We start from the raw sequence: 19,609 nt of genomic DNA, 5'->3' as shown, positions 1-19,609 counted from the left end.
TCTCAATCTAGTGAAGGAGCACCTAACCTATTGATAACGGGCAAAAAATGCACGTTATTACAATGCAAAGATATAAAATAATATAGGATTGCGACGGTAAAAATATGTAAAATCGTGTCCAAAAGCATTAAGTTGAGAACATTGTGATTGCATACATCCATCGCATTAGAGCAGCTAATTTACGTATTTTGTGCAGGAAAATGCGTTGGCGCAAGACAGAATTGCGATCCAAGGAATTCAGTGTCCGAGCGCATTAAGAGATTGCGACCGCAAGGCTATGCGATCATATGCGTTTGCGAAGATCTGCTCAAGAAGGTGGCCACATAGAGACGATGCATCGAGGTGAAAACTTAATAAATCACGATGGGACAGAAAGCTGATGACGGTCGAATTCGAATTTAGTTGACAAGTCGATAACAACACACTGTACCAAGTACACTCAACTTTTTGGTGACAATTAATCGGTACATCAGATAGAGAATTAATGACATCCCATCAGTGCAATCATTTGAGAGAAAAAAGCTCTTCACCCTGAAGCTCTATAAATATCGAAGGCCACCTTCATTAAAGTTGTTCGGTTCCATTCCAACTGAGCCATATAGAGAGTTCACCACACAGAAAGTAGTTAGCCGTTGTTCATAGTTTTCTTACACTTAGAAGGCGGAGGCGAGCGAAGAGAGAAGACGTCGAAAGATCGTTCCTGGTCAACTTGAGAGAGTGTTGGGAAGCGTTGAGAACGGAGAGAAGGTCGAATCTTGTGAAAGCAAGAATATTCTTTTGGGCAGAGTAAAAAAACGCAGTGTAAAAGCCTTAGGAAGTAAGAAATTGCTACCAGGCTCCCTATATTTATTTCCTATTGTCATTATGTATTATGATTTCATTTATAGAATGGAAATTGTATCTCTACATCTGTTCACTCTCTTTACATTACGCATGAGTAACTAAATGTCCAAATGGGTTGAGAAGCACTTAGTTAGCATGACCTAAGATCTTCATTTTATATGATCATCTTGTCTTATGTATGCGTCCATCACCCCTTTAGAGCTACTCGAGAGAGAGTCTTAAGAAAGAACCTGGACTTGAGAGAGCTAGGTTATAATCTAAGCTTGAGAAAGTTAAATTAGAACCGCATAAGCAACAGATAGAGACTTAAGATAAATTCTGTTTGCTAACATGCATCGCATGCACCCTAGAAATAGGTTATGGTAGTATGCGGTCGTCTTGTGTATGTGTGTGTCATTCATCATTGCATAGACAAGAATAGAGGCTTAGACATAAGTCCTATAGACATCATCGCATACATCACATGCGTTCTAAAGCTAGGAGTTATAGCATTTGCATTGAGAGATGACTTGCTGTTGTATGTGTGTAGCATGATCGCATAACGTGAACGCAATCTTAGTAAGTGTTAGCTAAACCCCTTCTCAACCCGTTCCCCCGCATACTCATTGTAACTCTCGTTGTTAGTAAATCTTTCTTAATTCCGCAACATAGAATCTATACCTTAAAAAAAATACCAACCAACTCATTTTTTAATTTGTCACCGCAAAGTAATCTGAAATCATCGTCGCATACTGTTTTCATAGTCCCTGTGCTTGACCTTGGGCTTACCAGGCAACTTAGTAGGATTTATACTTGGATCTTGCTAGGAAAACTTACATGCACAACGCATACATCACCATCGTAATATACACCATTATTTCATCATATTCACAACGCATCAAGTTTTTGGCGCTGTTACCGGGACTATGGCAGTACAGATTGTGCTAACAGTAACTTTTTGATTTTCTTTGCAGACTCTCCTTCTCTATGCACTGCCTTTCCTTAGGTAAGGGAATAAGCGGGCGTCGTATGAGCGAAGGACAAATTCCTGAGCCCAATTATGACCCAAAGATTGAGAAAACTTTCCGAACAAGAAGAAGAAACAGTCGCCAATGAAAACAAGAGAAAGATCCCAACATGGCGAAGCAACCAGAAGACAGAGCACTAAATGCAAATAATATCATGGCAAACCCTATCCTCTTGGCAAAAGACCACAATAGGCCCATCCAAGACTATGTGTCGCCCAACCTTTATGATTTCTCACCAGGAATCATGAGGCCAACTCTGGATGGATCGAGGTTCGAGATGAAACTGGTGATGCTGCAGATGATTCAAACTGCTGGACAGTTTGGTGGTAGGCGTGGCGAGGATCCACACGCCCACCTCCGGAGTTTCATTGAAATCTGCAATACGTTTGTGTTCCCAAACATCTCTGCTGAGGAGGTTCGACTAACACTGTTCCCATTTTCGTTGTGTGACCAAGCACGAAAATGGGCTTATTCTTTCGAACCAGGAGAGATTACATCATGAGAATAGGTAGTGGAAAAGTTCATGAAGAAGTACTTCCCCCGACAGAAAATGCTAGAAGGAGGAAGCTGATTACCAATTTTGAACAGGATATCGACGAATCACTCAGTGATGCCTGGCCGAGGTTTAAACGATTGGTGCGAGATTGTCTGCATAACGGCTTACCAGATTGTCTATAGATGGAAATTTTCTACCATGGTTTGAACCCGCATCGCAGACGGCTGCCGATGCGGTAGTAGTTGGAGGTCTGCTCGACAAGACATACGATGAGGCTAAGAACATACTTGATCGCATTTCAAAGAATCATAAAGATTGGAGGGAAAGCGATCAACGACTGAGAATTAAAGACAGTGACGCAAATAACGGGGCCACCGCATCCCTACAAAACTAAATGACTGCGATGATGAATTTAATACAAAGAATCGCAATTAGCAGCCCAGGAACGCATAGGGGGCAAGTCAACGCAATCGACCAAACGAGCGCAAGTTGTGCTACTTGCGGTGAAGGCTATCCAATGGAAGAGTATCCGAGGAACCCACAGTCTGTGTATTTCGTGAAGAATAATATTTTTTCCAATACTTACAACCCTGGGTGGAGAAATCACCCTAACTTTGCGTGGAAAAATCAACAACAAAATTTCCAACCAATGGCGAAAAAAGAAGGGCCACTAGGATTTTTCCCGCAAACAAACGGTCAAACACAAAATCAAGCTAGTAGTTCACAGGCGCCGCAATCTTCATCTCTAGAGTGATTACTGAAGCAGTATATTGAAAAGAATGAAACAGTATTCCAAAATCAAGCAACGTCTATCTGAAATCTTAAAATTTAGATAGGACAGATTGCTGGCGAACTTAAAAGTAGACCACATGGGGCATTTCCGAGTTCAATAAAGCTCCCGCGCAACCCATTGAGTACGGGAAAGGAGAAATGTCAAGTTGTGACATTGCAAAGTGGAAAGACAGTGGCGAAGGAGAAGAAGGAGTCGAGTAGAACTGCTCCAATTGCGATGGAACCACAGTCCCCATTGACTCAAGAAGAAACAGAAGAACCGGAGACGATGAAACCAAAAATTGCGTCCACCTCTAAGTCGGTAGAGCAGGAAACCGTGAAAATACAGCTGCCATCATTCCCTCAGAGACTTGAAAGGAAGAAAAATGATGAAGTGCAATATCAAAGCTTCATGGACATGCTGAAACAGTTGCATATCAACATCCCTTTCACTGAAGTGATTGAACAAATGCCAAAGTATGCGAAGTTTCTGAAGGACATGGTGACGAAGAAAAGAAGCACTGGTAAGTTCACAACGGTGGCATGCAAAGAGCAAAAACCATTATTCCACCGAAAATGCGCGACCTTGGAAGTTTCACAATACCCTGCTCAACTGGCAGGTTATACATTGCTCAAGCGCTTTGCGATCTCGGGGCCAGCATCAACCTAATGCCCCTTTCAATCTTTAAGCAACTGAATGTGGGGCAGCTGGCGCCCACAATGGTGACTCTTCAACTAGCTGACAGGTTCTTCATGCATTCGAAGGGAAGGTGAAGGATGTCCTGGTCCGAATTGACAAATTTATCTTACTGGCAGACTTCATCATCCTTGATTATGAAGCGGACAAGGATGTACCCATCATTCTGGGACGACCATTTTTATCCACTGGTTGCGCTCAGATTGATGTGTACAAAGGAGAGATCACACTGAGCGTGAACAGACAGAAGATCGAGTTTGATATTATCAGAGCCATGAAATACCCAGAAGAAGAAGGCCTCGCTAAATCCGATGATGAACCCAGTTTATATGTAAAACAAAAGTCTGAAGATGAAGATGAAAGAGAAGATGCGACCGCATCCATATTAACCTGCAATGCGATCACGAAAACATCAACCAAAGAAGAAAAGCTGATAATGAATGAAGAGAGAAAAACACCAAAACCATCATTGGAACAACCACCGACAGTAGAGCTGAAAACCTTGCCAAACCACCCGAAGTATGTTTTTCTGGGGCAGAATGAAACGCTACCAGTCATAATTTCCTCTGCACTTCAAGAAGATCAAGAAAATGCACTGCTGAGCTTCCTGAAAAAGTACATAAAAGCAATTGGCTGGACGCTAGCAGACATTAGAGGAATCAACCCCACATATTGCATGCACATGATACCTCTCAAGGACAATTAGAAAGGATCGATCGAACATCAACGTAGACTCAACCCTACGAAGGAGGTCGTGAAGAAGGAAATAATTAAATGGTTAGATGCAGGGATTATCTATCCAATCGCCGACAGTATGTGGGTCAGCCTCGTGCAATGTGTGTCAAAGAAAGAAGGGATGACGTGTCACACCACGTTCCAGATTTCTCTTCTAACCTAGAACGAAGCGTGAAGAAGTTAAACATCACTTCTCTCGATGACATCTAACGTCCCAATTCTTAACATATCCTATACTCAAGATCAAACCTAGACTTCCAAACCCATTTCCAAAAATAATCTATGTTCATTGACAGAGTTTAGGAATTTGATTAAGTTTAAATCACAATACTGTTTAAAGAGATTTACAGACCAACAGTATGGATTATTTTGAACAAAACCTCCCATGAAATGTAACTCACAAGTTCTAGCTGTTCTGGAATACTCTCAAATACACGCACAAACAATACAACAGATGTTTAACAACACTAGTGGCGTTTGACGGCTCAACAGGCACCAGGAACTTGTCGCTACCTGGGGGTGGGAAAAAACATAAAACATGGAAAGCATGAGCTAAAGCCCAGTGAGTGGTAGTTTAATATAAACATAAGCTATCACTTTCTAAATCATCAATAAAGTTTATCAAATCATTCAGTAAACCATTGAACAAAGTATAAAAGATTCAACAGCATCTCAAACACGTGCTAGTAAAAAAAAGTGGCATGATCAACTCTCATAAGCACATTATAAAGCATTCAGTCGTTATCAGAAAACCACACCAACTCTATACCCAAATACTCGTTTACAATGGCGGGTTACTCTGGACAAAGAATGCCCCCCGCGGTGGAAACCAAATCACAAGGTCATACGTGCATGCAGAGCTGCTTCAAGGCTAAGCATAAATACACACCACAAGCCCAGGTTACTCTGGACTCCCTGGTATACTCTAGCCACATCTGACCCTGGTGGTAGCCCCCTGATAGCCTGGGTGGCGCTACAGGCGCAGGTTCCTCTAGACTTCCCGGTATACTTTGGCCACATCTGACCTCGGTAGCCCCATGATCGTCTAAGCGATACTACTGAAACACATTCAAGTAGCATGGGAAAATAACCATCTCTTGGGTACAAGAATCAGTAGTTTGAAACCATTTTCACAACAATTTAACAACCTTGATTCCACCATCAAGAGGGTTTTCATAAAAACCGTACAAATCACAAGTATGTAAACTCTGATTTCAATCTACATTTTGATAAATCAAGATCGTATAAAACCATTGAGAGTTTAGAAATCATACTTTAAACATTTTTGAAATATCAGTCAAGTAAAACAGATCATGCCATCACATTTCATAAATCATAGCATACTATCATATACAATTACTTTCTATATCAAAACATTCAAAAATAAACCACTCACTGTTAATCAGCTCCTCCTCATAATTTCGGTTTCTCCATCTTATGTTTATCCTGAAATTATATTGATAATCCTTTAGTTATCCTCCACATGACAATAATCCAATTATTTGAAAATTAATCTTCAAGTATAACCAATTTCACTTAAACTTTTGCCAAATCCCTAATTTGATCCAAGGTAGAGTTTGATTTGTAATTTGTTCATTCAATTGCTCTAAAATTAACTCAAGACCTTAAAATTAATCTTCAATAAAAACTAATTCTATTCCAATTTTCCTTAATTTTTCTCATTAACCCTAATAAACTTCAAATTAACCCCTTAATCAACTTCAAAGTTGACTTTGGATCCCAATTTCATATAATTTCGGGTTTAAGGTATCATAACAATACCAATTGGATCTGTAATTATGCTTGAGAACACCTTAATTAACCTGAGATTGATTTTCCAGCTTTTAATGACGGACAATAGATGACAGACAGAAGTCAAACAGAAAAGTCAACTCTTTCTTCAACCGCTAGCCCAGAAATTTCCAGATTCGACCTCTATTTTTCCGGTGAGCTTTTCAGAATTAAATTCATCATTTTTCGGCTATTTAAAGCTTAATTAGCCTATAAAAACCTTTTACCCATCCTCTTAATTCGAAGCTCCAACTTTGCTTGGTATCAGAGCCAGGTTTACATAAAACCTGGGAAAAAGGTCTGAGAATGAACTATGGGATGAAATTCAAAGCTCTGTCATAGTAAGTGCGAAGTGGAGAGATTTCTCAAAACTGGTAGAGGCAACTAAAAGAGTAGAGAAAAGTTTGTTAGGAAGAAGAGATAAAAGGAAAACAAAAAGGGATGTTCGTGCGGGCAATTCCTCGAATACACCGTGTGAATCGTTAAATAGGAGACTTATACCTAGAGTTATGAGTAGAGGAAGTTTCAAGTCAAGGTATTGAAAGAGGCTGAAGTATGGCCGAGAGGAAAGGCTATGTAGGGACAAGCATGCGGTAGCCTTAAATTGTGCGGACATAGGCGCAAGGCGCTGGAGATGCGTGCGCAGGTTGGTCATGTATGTGGTGATGCTACACGATGGTATGAGGCGATGCTACACGATGGATGCAGCGATGCTACGCGATGGTATGCGGCGATGCTACACGATGGATGCGGCGATGCTACGTGATGGATGCGGTGATGCTACACAATGGATGCGACGATGCTACGTGATGGTATGCGGCAACACTATGCAATGGTGCTTTGTGGAGACCTTGCTAAAGGTTGAGCTAGGTGATGAAACAAGCTATGGTGGACGCATGGTGAATTGTCCTTGCGTTGCTAAGGCTTGCAGTAATAAGGTTTATGAGATTGGTTGCATTGGTCTTGAAAAAGAAACTAAGGATGTTGACAAGCAACAAGGATATACATGCGTTGTTCATAAGGGATGCGTTATCAAGAGCCTAAGCGATGGTGAGCTATACCATAAGGTGTTGAGTTGAGAATGAAGTCGACCTAAAGGATGTTATGCGTTGGTGATGTGCTATGTGCCGAGGACATCCGAGGCATGTGGACGCATAGGACAAGGCTTGAGCAAATAGTATGCAGTGGAAGAGGGTTGGTCATAATCCTAGTTGAGCGCATAAGGCAAAGGTAAGCCATGCGGTAGAGGGCATGCAACCAAGGAAGAGCCTTACGAGCATTTAGTATATGTGACCAAGTTGCGTCGATGGGATGCACAAGGTAAGGTTACGTTAATTGGAAATGGCACAATTGAGGTTAGTAGGTCGTATATGGGGAAAGGTGCTAGGCGGCAATGGTGTGAAGGGTGTTATGTTGAGATTTAAAGACACTGCAAGGGCGTAAAGATGGGATGGACGCATTCAGGGTCGTCATCCAGACATGTGGCTTGTTAGGAAGAAATCTTAAGCCTTAAGCAAATGAGGTGGATACACAAGAAGACATGCAAATGTGAGGGCTATGTGTTGGTTAAAGGAAGAGGAAGACACCTTGTGTTGCGATGACGTAAAGATTGCAGAAATAGTGTAAGGAAAAGATACTTGGACATGCGGCCAAGTAGGAGGTGTCGGCCTTGGAGAGATTCGGCACGCCTATAAATAGGGCCAAGGACTTCAGATGAGAACTCAAATTCTCTTCAAAGGACATTAGGAATAACGTATGAGGACTAATTGGGAGGAGACTATGCGTTGATGGAAGAATGCATGCATTGGTAGCAAAAACCATGCGTTGGTCATGAAGTTCCAAGAGAAGGAGATGCCGTCAGACAGGAAGGTCTGGAAGTAGCATCAACTTGGGACGAAGAGTTCTCCCAGAATACTCATGCATTTTGAGTGATTCCAAATCCACCTGAAATCTTTGAGATTCTAGTTTTCAAAGTAGGGTTGCCGGAGAAGAAACTCCAAGGAATCGGGCTGGAGAATGAGGACAAGACAGAAGGGTCGAGCTGTCGGGTAAGCTTGGGCCAGCCTTGATTTTTTAATGATTCCGGCCAAACCACGAGGCGTAATGAGCTAATATTTTAGGGTAAGCTTCCTGAAACATTTTAGAACATGTTTTCAGAAGGAAGTATCTTAAAATAAGTTCTGAAACTATAAGTAATTTGAGCTTTAAGTTGAATCTAGAATTTAGGGTTCAAAAGAGGAGTCCGAGAAGATCAAGGAACTTTTAAGAGAAAGATTCCTATCCTTACCAAGGTGAGTGGTACTTTCCTTTAAATCTTAAGCATATCTTTTAGAGTAAGTTGTATATGCTTATGTTATGAATGAGTATCTAGTATGAGAATGAGATCATGTGATCAGGATGGTCAGGGGGTTAATAGACCTAGTTCCTGAGCCCGAAAGTTAACCTCCCGGGATGGTCAGGGGACTGAGAGGTCTAGTTCCTGAGCCTGTTGGAGGATCCTCGTATGGGATGGTCAGAGGGCGACGGGCCTAGCTTCTGAGCCCATGAGTGGGGAGCTATGTGCACATAGGAGACATTGGGAACAAAAGTGAACGCAAAAGAGTAAGCGTTTATGTTTAGTAACAGTTAACTATCTACCGTGTATGTGTAGGTAGGTAACAGACTCATTCTAAGTAGTTTTCAGTTTAGCTATCTATCATGCATGTAGATAGAGTTGAGAATAGACTCATTCAAGGCCGAGGTTTGAATGCAACCTCGTATTTATGATATGCTTGTTATTTACGAGTTGAAATAGACTTTAGAAGTTACTTACCACCCACTGAGCTTTGTGAAGCTCATTCTTTTCTTTCATGTTTTTCTTCCCAGGTAGCGATAAGTGAGGAGTTCCAGGGTGCTGCTAAGGTCAAGGTCTGCCACATGCCATAGTTGCACTTCCAAAGGGTTTTAAGAGTGGTTTTTGTGAACTTTGTAGTTAAGTCTTGGTGTTGTATAAGCTTTACATTGTTGTGAAATAAAATGGGCCTACTTAATTAGTTGTTGTTATCTCCTTGACATAAAGTTTACTCAGTCTATTAAAGAGGTTCAGATGGGCAGTAGGTATCACAAAAGAGTGGTATCTACGGTCCCTCATGCCTCTCCTCGGGCTTAGGTGTGGGGGCTCGGGGCGGGGTGTGACATGACAGTAGTCCTAAATGCAAATAATGAACTAATACCAATGAAGACCGTCACTAGCTGGCGGATTTGCATGGACTACCGCAAACTGAATGCGGCAACGAAGAAGAATCATTTTCCTTTGCCTTTTATCGACCAGATGCTAGATCGACTAGTAGGAAATGATTAGTACTGCTTCTTGGATGGATATGCCAGCTATAACCAAATCATGATTACTCTTGAAGATCAAGAGAAAACCACATTCATCTGCCCCTATGGAACATTTGCATTTCGACGCATGCCGTTCGGCCGCACATTCCAGAGGTGTATGATGGCCATCTTTTCTGAGTATCTGAAGATTTTGTAGAAATTTTCATGGATGACTTCTCGGTGTATAGGCAAACATACGAAGTCTGTCTCAATAATCTAGAGAAGATACTGAGGAGATGTGAGGAGACGAATCTGGTGCTGAACTAAGAGAAATGCCACTTCATGGTAAAGGAAGGTATTATGCCCGGGCACAAAGTCTCCAAGGATGGGCTGGAGGTGGACAAGGCGAAGATTGAGGCGATTGAAAAGCTCCCAACTCCAGCAAATGTGAAGGTTGTCCAGAGCTTTTTAGGACATGTAGGCTTTTATCAATGATTTGTGAAGGACTTTTCAAAGATTGCACGACCATTGAGTGCGTTGCTGGAGGCAGAAAGAACGTTTGACTTTGACGACCAATGCCTCAATGCATTCAAAATACTGAAGAGCGCATTAATAACCGCACCTGTGTTGATCGCACCAGACTGGACAAAACCCTTTGAACTAATGTGTGATGCAAACGATTATGTGATAGGGGCAGTGCTGGCGCAAAAGAAGAAAACAATGCTACACCCCATTACATATGCGAATAGAACCTTGAACCCTGCTAAAAAAAATTACACTACCACACAAAAAGAATTACTTGCGGTGATCTTTGTGTTGGAGGAATTCAGAGCTTACTTGCTGGGATCCAAGGTGATCGTTCACACTAACCACTAAGTGATGAAATATTTAATGACAAAGAAAGATGTAAAGCGAAGATTGATTCGATGGGTTCTCCTCCTTCAAGACAACATAGAAATCATTGATCGCAAGGGGACGGAGAACCAGGTTGCGGATCATTGGTCAAGATTAGAAAATCTGGAAGTTGACTGTAACCAGTCAGAGGTGAACGCAACCTTCCCAGATGAGCAGCTTTTTAAAATTGAAGAATTACCGTGGTATATGAATGTGGTCAATTTTCTAGTTTGCGAACAATTTCTTGAGGACTGCACAACCCACCAAAAGAGGTGAACGCATGCGTCGATTGCATTAAAGCAGCTAATTTACGTATTTTGTGCAGGAAAATGTGTTGGCACAAGGCCGAATTACGATCTAAGGAATTCAAGTCCGAGCGCATTAAGAGATTGCGACCGCAAGGCTATGCGATTATATGCGTTCGCGAAGATCTGCTAAAAAAGGTGGTCACATAGAGACGACGCATCGAGGTGAAAGCTTAATAAATCACGATGGGATAGAAAGATGATGACAATTGAATTCGAATTTAGTTGACAAGCCGTTAACGACACACCGTAGCAAGTACACTCAACTTTTCGGTGACAATTAATCGACGCATCGGACAGAGAATTAATGACATCTCATCAGTGCAATCATTTGAGAGAAGAAAACTCTCCATCCTAAAGCTCTATAAATACCGAAGGCCACCTTCGTTAAAAGAGTTCGGTTCCATTCCAACTAAGCTATATAGAGAGTTCACCATACAGAAGATAGTTAGCTGTTGTTCATAGTTTTCTTACACTTAGAAGGCAGAGGCGAGCGAAGAGAGAAGACGCCGAAAGATCGTTCCTTGTTAGCTTGAGAGAGTGCCAGGAAGCATTGAGAACGGAGAGAGGGTCGACTCTTACGAAAGCAAGAATATTCTTTTAGGCAGTGTAGAAAAACGTAGTGTAAAAGGCTTGGGAAGCACGAAATTACTACCAGGCTCTTGATAACGAGCAGAAATGCATGTTATCATAGTGCTAAGTTCTTAAACAATGTTGGATTGTGTTGATGAAATATGTTACTTTACGTCCATTAAGCATCAGTTTCTTAATTTTGCGGTCGAATGCGTCCAACGCATTAGAACAATTGATTTTTATATTTTTGAGCAGAATATGCGTTAATGCAATGCAAAGATTGCAATCATAAGAATTCATTGGTTGAGCGCAACTTCACCGCAAGGCTTTGCGTTGAGCATGCTCGCAAACATTTGCCCAAGAAGGATTGTTGCAACTTGGTTAGTGCAACATGGTGGGCGCTTCTAGGTGAAAGGCCAATTAAGAGCGATGGGACAGAAAGTTGATGATAGTCGAATCCAAATTAAGTTGACAACCGATAACGGTCACAAAGTACATTCAGCTTTATCGGTGATAATTATTCGGCACATCAATCAGGAATTAAAGTTGTCCCATCTGTACAACAAGGAGAGAGAAGCCGCCTTTCACCATGGATGCTCTATAAATACCAAGGGCATTCTTCAGAGAAGAGGTTAATAAGTTGATCAGTTCGTATGTCTTTGTTCTTAGTTTTTTTTTTTTCATTTTAAGGCGGACGCGAGAGAGAAAGTTGTGTCGGTAGATCGTTCTGGTAAGCTTGGAAGAGCGCCGAAAGCTTCAAAGACATAAAGAGGGCCGACGCTTGTAGAAGCGGGAACATCTTTAGATTAGAATTGAGATTTTAGTGTAAAAAGCCTCGGTCAGCAAAGAATTGCTACCAGGCTCTCTACTTTTAATTTCTATTGTCATTTTGTACTCAACTCATATAAGAATGAAATTTCTTTCTCTATATCTGTTCACTCTCTGTGATTCACGCATGAGTAGCTAAATTAATTGAATGGGTTGAGAAGCATTTACCTAGCACAATTAGGGAATCTTCATTCTTTACGATTATCTTGTTTATGTATGCTTCATTCGTCCATTAGGGATACTCGGGAGGGTAGTCTAAGAACAGGATTTAGGCTTGGGAAGGTCAGGTCAAAATCTAGGCTCGGGAGAGTCAGATTAGAACGCATAATACAAGAGATAGACACTTAGGAATGAGCACTATTTGTTATCAATGCATCGCATGCATCCTAGAGATAGGATATGATTGTATGTGGTCACCTTGCTTTCATGCATTTTGCATCATCGCATAGGACAAGAGTAGAGACTTAGGGATGAGCTCTATGGACATTTTGCATTCAACACATGCATCCTAGATTTAGGAGCATCACATTTACATTGGAAAATGACTTGCTGTGCATGGTTGTAACATGATCGCATAGTCTGACGCATTCCCGAGTAACGCTAGCTAAAGATCTTCTCAACCCGTTCATCGCATCCTCATTGCATCTATCAATGAAATTTTCTTTTCTCAAATCCGCCACCTTTATTTATTTCTTTTTCATCAATGCAAATAATAAACCCAACTCTTTATTTATTTATCCGGTTACCACAAAGTCTTCATAAAAATTACCAACGCATACTGTTTTCACAAGTCCCTGTGTTCGACCCTATACTTACCAGGAAACTCAGAGGAATTTACACTTGGATTCCGCTGGGGAAACTCGAGTGCATAACACAATTCCATCAATGCATAACATCCATATTTCCACTTCATAAATACAAGCACCAAGTTTTTGGCGATGTTGCCGGGGACTTCGGCAAGATATTTTTCTAACGGTAATTTTTCTGATTTCTTTGCAGGACTCTCAATCTCTAGCGAATTACAACCCAGATATTGAGAGGACTTTTAGACGAAGATTAAGTGACCGCTAACAACAAGAAGGAACACCAAGAATGGCGGAATAACCGGACGCAAGGGCTGCTAACGCGAATAATATAATGGCCAACCCCATCCTTCTGGCGAATGACCGCAATAGACCCATCCGGGACTATGTGTCACCTAACCTCTACGATTTCTCTCTAGGAATCATGAGGCCGATGCTAGATGGACGAGGTTTGGAATGAAGCCGATAATGTTGTAGATGATCCAGGCTGCTGGGTAGTTTGTAGAAAGGCGTGGCGAAGACCCGCACTCCCACCTCCGGAACTTCATAGAAATTTGCAACACTTTTGTGTTCCCGAATATCTCAAACGAGGAAGTTCGACTAACTCTGTTTTCCTTTTCTTTATGTGATCAGGCAAAGAATTGGGCATTTTCTCTTGAACCGGGGGAGATAACTTCATGGGAACAGGTGGTGGAAAAGTTTATGAAGAAGTATTTCCCACCAACTGAGAATGCTAGGAGAAGGAAATTAATAACAAATTTTGAACAAGAAGATGACGAATCACTCAGCGATGCTTGGGCGAGGTTTAAGCGGCTGGTAAGAGACTGTCCACATAATGGCTTACCAGACTGCCTATAAATGGAGATTTTCTACCAAGGATTGAACCCCTCTTCGCAGACCGCTACCAATGCGGCAGCCGCTGGTGGTCTAATTGACAAAACATATGAGAAGGCTAAGAGTATACTTGATCACATTTCTAAAAATCACGAGGATTGGAGGGAAAGTGATAAGAGATTAAGAATTAAAGATAATGACGCAAACAATGGGGCCATCACATCCATGCAAAATCAAATGACTACGATGATGAGTTTGATACAAGGCATCGCAATTAATAATACGGGAGTGAAGAAAAGGCAGGTAAGCACAATTACTCAAACAACTGCAAGTTGTGTCATTTGCGGAGATGCTCACCCAATGGAGGAATGCCCAACAAACCCGCAGTCGGTATGCTTCATGAGAGATAATCCCTATTCCAATACATATAACTCCCGGTGGTGAAACCACCCAAATTTTGCATGGAAAAATCAACAACAAAGCTTTCAACCTGTGGCACAAAAAGGAGGGCCACCCGGATTTTTCCTGCAAAACAACAGTCCAGCGCAAAGCCAAGCTAGCAGCTCACAACCACCACAATCTTTGTCCTTAGAGAGCTTGTTGAAGCAATATATTGAGAAAAATGAATCAGTGCTTCAGAACCAAGCTACATCCATTAGAAATCTCGAAATTCAAATGGGACGAATTGCGGGCGAGCTGAAAAATAGACTGCAAGGAGCATTGCCGAGATCAACTGAGCTCCCTTGCAATGCTGGGGGTAACGGGAAGGAACAATGCTTAGCAGTCTCCTTGCTAAGTGACGACATGACTGCAGAAGTTGGGGAGAAGCGCATTGCGACCAACTTGAATGCAGTGATAACGGAAGACCCATTGACCTATAGTTTGGAGATGCCCGAGAAATTAGACCCAGAAGTTGCATCTAGCCTTAAGCCTCTAGATCTTGAGACAGAAGAAGTTCAACCACCAGTGACTCTGCAAAGATTGAAAAAGGAACAAATTGAGGAAGAAAATATCACAATAGTGGCTGCAGTGCAAAATGCTATGATCTCACCTAAAATGGGCGACCTAGGAATCTTCATGATCCGATGCTTTATCGAAGGGACTTAGTGGCCAAGCACTATGCGATCTTGGGGCAAGTATAAACATAATGCTGCTATCAATCTTCAAACAATTGAATGCCAACACACTTATGCCCACAAAGGAAACTCTCTTGCTTGCGAACAGATCTCGAATACAACCTGAAGGGGAGTTGAAAAATGCCGCAATTTCAATTGATAAATTCATCCTACCGGTAGACTTCCTCATTTTGGATTATAAAGCGGACGAAGACGCACCCATCATATTGGGACGACCATTCCTTTTAATCGGTCGCGCTCAAATTGATGTGCGCAAAGGGGAAATTGTAATGAGCATTCATGGGGAAAAACTCCGGATTAAGGCAGTAAAGATCCCAGAGGACAAAGAAAAGAGAGAAAAGCCACCATGGATGTGAACAAACCAGTCAGAAATAAGTGGTCCCTGCGTCATCAAATGATCGCAACCTATCAGGGACGCAAGTTTTGGGAAGCATCAACTCTTCAATTCTTCTCCACTACTCAGAATTTTTCAATATATCTTTTCAATCCTGATCTATCTTTATTTTACTTTTACTGTCTTTATTTCTAAAAAAAAATGCGCTAACGAGTTTTATTTTGTTTAAAATAATTTGACCCTCTCTTTTTTTTTCTTGCAACGATCGAGGCACTGGATTGTAGAGATATTATGCGACGAAGTACTTATCTTACTCCATCATCGCAACCCAAAGAAGAGAGATCGCCGCAAGGATGGGGTTTGCTAGCTTTCTTTCAAACTCAGTCTTAAGATAGTCACCTCATGAAATATTTCTCGAAGTTAGGGGTTTGCTAGCTTTCTTTCAAACTCTCTTTACAACGCATTCTATGACCATCACATTACTTATTTTAATCTTTTGGCAATGAGGATATTGCCGCATTTTAAATTTGGGGGTGAGGTATTTATTTTCGACCTTGCTATTTCTATTTCTATTTCTAAAAAAAAATAAAAAAAATTATGAATAACAACTCCACTGTCAATGCAATGGGAAACCCATGTTGATAAGAGTTAAGTTATGAAAGGCACTTACCCATAGTTAGATGTCTGTATGACACACGTGGAGGCAAGCCAAAATGAAAGTAAGTCACCAGGATCAACGCATAAATAAATGACCGCAACTCCACTGCCAAATAGGTATGAGTTTAGTTTGAGAAAAAGTGCATTACTCGTAGTTGGATGTCTGTATGACACACGTGGGGGCAAGCCAAAACGAAGGCAAGACACTCAGATCAGCGCAAAGGTCAGAAAAAAATATCAATGAAGAAAATTTTTTGTGCAAGGATAAAATCATTTGACACTCCGGTAGAAAAATTTTCTTTTTTTAAAATAAATCATGCGATGTTCCAAAATTTAGTAAATTCATTTTGGAAGTTAAACTTGGAGTCCCTAGGTCTTAGAAATATTTTAAGAAGAGACTTGAATAAGACTTAAGGAAATTCTGGTATATAGGATTTGAATGAAGTATCCTTAAGAAGTCTAGGAAAAGAACTGTACGGTTAACTTGCTAAAGGAATCTTTAGCTTATGCTTGAGGACAAGAATTGTTTAAATTTGGGGGTGTGATAATGGGCAGAAATGCATGTTATCATAGTACTAAGTTCTTAAACAATGTTGGATTGCATTGATGAAATATGTTACTTTGCGTCTATTAAGCACCTGTTTCTTAATTTTGCGGTCGCATGCGTCCAACAGATTAGAACAATTGATTTTTGTATTTTTGTGTTGAATATGCGTTAATGCAATGCAAAGATTGCGATCATAAGAATTCATTGGTTGAGCGCAACTTCACCGCAAGGCTTTGCGTTGAGCGTGCTCGCAAACATTCGCCCAAGAAGGATCGCCGCAACTTGGTCAGCGCAACATGGTGGGCGCATCTGGGTGAAAGGCCAATTAAGAGCGATGGGACAGAAAGCTGATGACAGTCGAATCCAAATTAAGTTGACAGCCGATAACGGTCACAAAGTACATTCATCTTTATCGGTGATAATTATTCGGCGCATCAATCAGGAATTAAAGCTGTCCCATCTGTACAACCAGGAGAGAGAAGCCACTTTCACCATGGATGCTCTATAAATACCAAGGGCATTCTTCAGAGAAGGGGTTAACAAGTTGATCAATTCGCACGTTTTTGTTCTTAGTTTTCTTTCATTTTAAGGTAGACGCGAGGGAGAAAGTTGTGCCAGTAGATCGTTTCGGTAAGCTTGGGAGAGCGTCGGAAGCTTGAGAGAGGGCCGACGCTTGCGGAAGGGGGAACATCTTTAGATCAAAATAGAGATTTCAGTGTAAAAAGCCTCGGTCAGCAAGGAATTACTACCAGGCTCTCTACCTTTAACTTCCATTGTCATTTTGTACTTAACTCATTTATAAGAATGGAATTTCTTTCTCTATATTCATTCACCCTCTGTGATTCACGCATGAGTAGCTAAATCAGTTGAATGGGTTGAGAAGCATTTAGCTAGCACAACTAGGGAATCTTCATTCTTTACGATTATCTTGTTTATGTATGCTTCATTCGTCCATTAGGGATACTCGGGAGGGTAGTCTAAGGACAGGATCTAGGCTTGGGAAGGTCAGGTTAGAATCTAGGCTCAAGAGAGTCAGATTAGAACGCATAATACAAGAGATAGACATTTAGGAATGAGCACTATTTGTTATCAACGCATCGCATACATCCTAGAGATAGGATATGATTGTATGTGGTCACCTTGCTTTCATGCACTTTGCTTCATCGCATAGGACAAGAGTAAAGATTTAGGGATGAGCTCTATGGACATTTTGCATTAAACACATGCGTCCTAGATTTAGGAGCATTGCATTTACATTGGAAAATGACTTGTTGTGCATGGTTGTAACATGATCGCATAGTTTGATGCATTCTCGAGTAATGCTAGCTAAAGATCTTCTCAACCTGTTCATCGCATCCTCATTGCATCTATCAACGCAACTGTCTTTTCTTAAATTCGCCGCATTTATTTATTTCTTTTTCATCAATGAAAACAACAAACCCAACTCTGTATTTATTTATCCGGTTACCGAAAATTCTTCATAAAAATTACCAACGCATACTGTTTTCACAAGTCCCTGTGTTCAACCCTGGACTTACTAGGAAACTCAAAGGAATTTACACTTGGATTCCGCTGGGGAAACTTGAGTGCACAACGCAATTCCATCAACGCATAACATCCATATTTCCACTTCATAAATACAAGCATCATCTCCTAATCTTTATTTCCTATCGCCATTCTGTATTCTGATTTCATTTATAGAATGGAACTTGCATCTCTACATCTGTTCACTCTCTTTACATTACGCATGAGTAACTAAACATCCAAATGGGTTGAGAAGCACTTAGCTAGCATGACCTAAGATCTTCATTTTATGCGATCATCTTGTCTTATGTATGCGTCCATCACCCTTTTAGAGCTACTCGAGAGAGAGTCTAAAGAAAGAACGTGGACTTGAGAGAGCTATGTTAGAATCGAGGCTTGAGAGATTAGAACCGCATAAGCAAGAGATAGAGACTTTGAGATAAGTTCTGTTTGCTAACATGCATCACATGCAGCCTAGAAATAGGTTATGACAGTATGCGGTCGCCTTGTGTATGTGTGTGTCATTCATCAGTGCATCAAGAATAGAGGCTTAGAAATAAGTCCTATAGACATCCTCGCATACATCGCATGCGTTCTAAAGCTAGGAGCTATAGCATTTGCATTGAGAGAGGACTTACTGTTGTATGTGTGTAGTACGATTGCATAACGTGAACACAATCTTAGTAAGTGTTAGCTAAACCTCTTCTCAACCCGTTCCCCCGCATACTCATTGTAACTTTCGTTGTTAGTAATTCTTTTCTCAATTCCGCCACATAGAATCTATACCTTAAACAAACATACCAACCAACTCATTGTTTAATTTGTCACTGCAAAGTAATATGAAATCACCATCGCATACTGTCTCCATAGTCCCTGTGTTCGACCCTGGGCTTACCACGCAACTTAGTAGGATTTATACTTGGATCTTGCTAGGAAAACTTGCATGCACAATGCGTACATCACCTTCGCAATATACACCATTATTTCATCATATTCACAACGCATCACCTATCCTAAGGTGACACTTGTTCTAAATCACTGGAGTATCATTACATTAGACATGGTTTATAGGGTTCATAAAATTTAATGCTAAAGTTGAATGGACATTTAATTGCATGTGATTAACTAATATACTTTATATATTTCAATTTATGTCATTCTCTAATTATTTTAATTTTGAGTTACAGATATAAGTCAAAATTTGAGAAAAAATATTACTTGGAAAAGTACCATTGACATTATCTTAGTGGCAATGCAAATTGTGAATCTGTCTTTCATTGAGAAATGTTCTCAAAGTTCTGTTGCCAATTCATGAATTGTTCATGAACCATGTGATTGATGAATCACAATTAAAGAGATACCTTATATTTATCTCCTAATTGACATATATGATGTGAAGCTTGGTAGATAAAGGACAAGACAATAACATATGAGATGTTGAAGTCAATATAGGCTTAATATAGATAATTATCCAAATAATCTCAAGAATAAGTATTATGATCCAATAATGTTGGAAATGGAGGGCCCTCAGAAC

At 40.7% G+C, this 19,609-nt stretch overlaps 1 non-coding gene across 1 annotated transcript; it reads right to left on the bottom strand.

Moving 5' to 3' along the window:
* Nucleotides 1–13,778: 13,778 nt before the first annotated feature.
* LOC120072373 (small nucleolar RNA R71) lies at nucleotides 13,779–13,885 on the bottom strand. The gene has a single exon (XR_005480437.1). It is a non-coding gene; the product is annotated as a small nucleolar RNA R71 (small nucleolar RNA).
* Between the last annotated feature and the right edge of the window lie 5,724 nt (nucleotides 13,886–19,609).

This window comes from Benincasa hispida, chromosome 2 (assembly GCF_027475165.1).
Source record: "Benincasa hispida cultivar pf3 chromosome 2, pf3_genome.v1.1, whole genome shotgun sequence".
NCBI classification, from domain to species: Eukaryota; Viridiplantae; Streptophyta; class Magnoliopsida; order Cucurbitales; family Cucurbitaceae; genus Benincasa; species Benincasa hispida.
The sequence above is the reverse complement of the archived record's forward strand: the minus strand, read 5'-3'. Positions and strand labels throughout refer to the sequence as shown.